This window comes from Miniopterus schreibersii, assembly GCF_964146895.1.
Source record: "Miniopterus schreibersii genome assembly, chromosome: 1".
NCBI classification, from domain to species: Eukaryota; Metazoa; Chordata; class Mammalia; order Chiroptera; family Miniopteridae; genus Miniopterus; species Miniopterus schreibersii.
In genome coordinates this window covers 115,584,602-115,589,213 of record NC_138101.1, presented here as the reverse complement: position 1 = coordinate 115,589,213, position 4,612 = coordinate 115,584,602, and the positions used below count along the sequence as shown (strand labels likewise).

The 4,612-nt window shown below is 37.3% G+C and overlaps 1 pseudogene across 1 annotated transcript; it reads right to left on the bottom strand.

Moving 5' to 3' along the window:
- Positions 1 to 1,682: 1,682 nt before the first annotated feature.
- LOC308563229 (charged multivesicular body protein 3 pseudogene) lies at positions 1,683 to 3,554 on the bottom strand (annotated as a pseudogene). The gene is made up of 3 exons: positions 3,536 to 3,554; positions 2,396 to 2,610; positions 1,683 to 2,275 (listed from the first exon to the last, which is right to left on the bottom strand). The product of its transcript is annotated as a charged multivesicular body protein 3 pseudogene (transcript).
- Between the last annotated feature and the right edge of the window lie 1,058 nt (positions 3,555 to 4,612).

The window sequence follows — 4,612 nt, the reverse complement described above, 5'->3', positions numbered from 1 at the left end:
ATAGTGGAAAAAATAGCAAGTATTAAAGAACATATTGGAGATTCTTTTTTGTATTCATTCACTCATCATAATTTTGAGGGCCTGCCATGTACGAAGGCAGTACAAGGACATTGAAAAACCACTACAAGAATGCATAAGCAGAAACAATTTTACTAATATTGTAAACATTGGAAATATTATGTTTTATACTACTTAAGTTTTAACAACAGTATGACACTACTTGTCAGTATAATCTGGGAAGGCTGTTCTACATCTGTGCTTCATTTGGATAGCCACATCTTTTATCTATATTGCTTTTCCTTGCTGAGTTATTCCTTTATAAATGATTATTCGAGAAAAAAGGTTATCTTAATGTTGTTCTCACTTTTTCTTTTTTGTCACAGAATACTAGCATTTTGCATAATGTGGATTCTCCTGACTTTTAAAAAAACCCTTTCATGGATTACAACTGCTTTCAATATAAGGTCCAAATTCTAAGCATCTTCATATGATTAGGTGCCTACTTCCCTACCTCTGCAGCCTCATCTAGATTTTAGATCAATTAGGGCAGGGGCCTTCATTCCACAAATAGTTATTGAATAATTACTATATAATAAACTCTGACAAATGTCTAAGTATTTACCAGATTTTGCACATACACACATTAGAACATGAATATATACTTGGTCAATGAATGACATTTACATCACATTTAAACTTTAGTGTTGTAATTAATGGAAGTATATAATTCTTGGTTAATAATAAATATGGTGAAAATACATTTTATTTCTATATGTGTAGTACTCAGGGACCGGACAGGAAATAGATGGCACACTCAAAGGGTAAATTGAAGAGAGTCTGATGAAGAGACTATTTACAGATTTGTATGTAAGTGTTAAGGTAACCAATAAGAGGATAAAGTACCCAAGGACTCACAACAGGAGAAAACCACTACCATTCCTAGGCCTGAATGGAAGGAGGGATGGAAGAAGCGGTTTCTAAAACTTGCCAAGGCTGTAGCCAGGGGACAGGGTTGTCTGACTGGAGTCATGGCCTTAGGTAGAGAAATGAAGTTACTGCCAAAAGCCAGATAAGCAGGAGGGAGTATAGGGGAAGGTGAAATACATATCCTGACCTCTCTCTCTTTCCTTCCTCTGATCATTTGGCAATGCCTCCAAATTGGCTGAAACCAAATAGAAACCAGAGGTTAAAGGAGCCTGGGTGATGTGGTCCAAGAAATCGACCTCCCAGAGCATGGAAAGGCAGAGAATGGACTTTGAAGGAAAGAGAATAACCAGCATACTATGAAAAAGCAAAGCATTTTAAAGAGTTAGAACAACTCAAAAAACCCAAACAAAAAGAAAAAAGGAATTGGTCCAAACGGAGCTGTGTCAGACCTGGGACAAAGAAAGATGAAGGAAGAGAATGATTAAACAGTAAAACAGTAGAGAGAGGCACAGTGTGTGATCTATTTATGTAAATAGGATAGAGAGAGCAAAGAAATTTTTAAAAAGACAGAGAGGGGGCAAGAAAAGTATATAATTCTTAGTTAATAATATGGTGAAGGGTCTGGCCAGGGATCTTAAAGTGGATATATTTGAACACAGGGTATATCCTTTTTAGTTGTTGCTGGTAAAGCATAAATTTATTAAAATCCATTTATATAGTGTTTTACAAACAAAAATGTGCGGAGTCCTCAACATTCAGGCAATGAACTCTATTCTCAGAAGTGTTTTGTGAGAAGACCAAATTCTTTGCTCTTCCTCAAAAAGATACTTTTGTTTATACTCTTGAAAATGATACATGACACAAGAGCAATCTTTTGAGATCCCCAAACCTCTGCAGAGTGTGAAAAAAACCTTCTCCAGAATGCAAAGACTCGTCAGAGAGATGTAGTGTAAGAGATACGTAAATTGTGGCCATTTCAGAGGAGTGTGAGCACACCTGGCTGATGGCCATGAGAAGAGCTTGAGGGCGCAGCTGGGCAGCCCCTGGCTGCAGAGTGTAGCCTCCAGAGCCTCTTCCTCCTCCTCCTCCTCCTCTTCTGAAGTGGCCATCGTTCCTGGAGGTTTAGGCTCTGGGAAGGTGTCAGTCACTTCCCTAGGTTCTTTGTCCAAGGCCCCTGCTGTAATTTCAAACACAATTTTGTCAATTTCCATTTCTGCTGCTTCTTTCATTTACTGGTCATCCATGTTTTTAAGGGTCCTCTAATATCTCTTTGGACAGCCTTCATCATCTCTTTGGACAGCTCCTGCATAGTGGCCTGGGTTTCTGGGATTTTCACAAGACTCTGCATGGCCTTCATCACTTCTGTGTTTTTCTGCAGGGAACCAGCCACTCACAAAACTGCCAACTGGTTCTTCATCCCCATGAGCACAAAGTTCATGTGAGCTCTGGATGAACAGAGCTTGCTTACAGCCTTCCTTGACCTAACCGTCTCCTTGGCCAGGACCACAGAGAGGTCTTTCTGACCCTTCTTGGCAGCATCTTTCACAGATCATTTCACTTTTTCTTCTTCTATTTGAATATCTCTTATTTGCCTGTCAACCACTCTCATTTCCTGTCTTATCTTCAATGACCACACATTGACCAGCTCTTTGGGCGGCTTCTCCTGGGTTTTTCCAAATAGTCCTGTGGCTTACTGAACTTGTCTTGCCCCTTCAGGTTTTTTGTTCCCTGCACTCAGGCAGGTCACAGGCAGCTTCCTGGGTGGGGCCAGTGAGAGAAATGCAGGGTATGTCTTACTACCAACTCTTTATGTGAGTTTAGCACAATGGTGGGACATCTAAAAACTGTTATTCACTGAAATATATATACATACATATATACGTGTGTGTGTGTGTGTGTGTGTATTGTTAATCCTCACCAGAGGATATTTTTTCCATTGATTTTTAGAGAGAGTGGGAGGAATGGAGGGAGGGGGAGGGGAAAAAGGGAGGGAGGGAGAGAGAGCACGAGAAACATGGATGTGAAAGAGACACATCAACTGGATTGACCCTGCAAACCCAGGCACCCCATGCACCTGTCCTTAACCAAGAGTCAAACCCGAGATACTTCGTGCAAGGGCCATAATCTAATCACTGAGCCACACTGGCCAAGGCCACTGAAAATATTTTAAATACATATACTCCGAGGACTGAATATTTGAGGAATACAGAAGGCCAGAATTGTAGGTCAAAGAAATAGACATACTCTGTGAAAGAACCAGTCAGTTGCTAAAAGAAGTTAAAATGCCACAGAAAAGAAATACATGGAGACAAAAGGGGGGGAAAACAGTAGAAATCATACATCAGACCTCTGATATTATAACTCAAAATTCACTCAAATACAAAACATGCATGTTGCTCTCTCAAGTACAAATTACCTACCTATAGCTGTTAAGAAAAATGCTATTCATGTTCATATGTGATATCAATATTAGGAACTATAAACCTATCTTCTGTGGAAGTAGCCTTTGAAAGCAATCTGTTTTATTGTGATTTTATGGAAAAAAATTAGTTTTACTTTTCGGATGTTCATTAACATCCTTCAAACAAACCTCTCTGTTTATACTTACGTTTCTCTACATTAGACATGTTCCTGAAATATTGTACCCAAAATAAGAAGCTCCATTTCATTGACATATTAAAAATAGAAGCCTTGTTCTACAAAAAGGAAAATACCATTTTGTGGTACAATAAATAAAACTGCATGAAGGTCTGGGGAAAACATTTGTCCCTATTATTCCCTCCTGGGATGCTTCATTTGTAGGTCCTAAAGAAAACTGTCAATTCTGCATCACCCTGTAGTCGTGTTTCCATCCTGACTCAGTCACTGTAGAATTTGCTGAAACTGCAGGCAGTGAAATGAGCATTGCTCTGTCTTGTCTCACTGTGAACCACATATCCAGAGTCACTACTGAGCCAAGGACTGAGAAGAAACTTTAGGAAATTCTACATTCTGTACTTTGATAGATAACAGGTTTCAAATGTATTTTTTCTCTTCAAACCTCTAAATATTAAAATCACAGTAATAGAATTAATTTAATTAATGTAATTAATATTTTATCCTTCCATGAAAATAATCAACTTTTTATTCTGATAAAGATTGTAGAAATTATGTTATACTTCTCAAATGGATTCAGGAACTTAGGTACATGGAAATCATAAGCTCCATGTGGAACACCATGAGATACCTATATTTTAAATTTAAAATGATTTTATGTCAAATTTTATCCTCACTTACACATGAATCTTACATGCAAAATAAAAAGTAGGTGCAAAGGGTTCATGAAAAAATTATAAAAAAGAACTCAATATTGAAAATATTTTACCCATTTCTATTTTTTCCTGTAAATTTAGAAATTTTCAACAGAATACCCCTCCTTCAGTATATATTCCCAGTGCTCACTAGAAGCAGTGTGTTAACATTTTGTTGACATTAAAAATAGCATATATTGAATATCTATTGTATAATGGAACTACAATTATTAAAAACCAACAATACAGAATACATGTTAAACTCTTGTTAGTATCCCCATCACGTTTAAGTAAACCTAAATTTTAGTAAATGTATTCCTTTTCTAAACTTATTCTAAAGAGTTTTCCAATTCTTTGATTATATTTAAGAGTTAAGAACCATCACATATGCATCA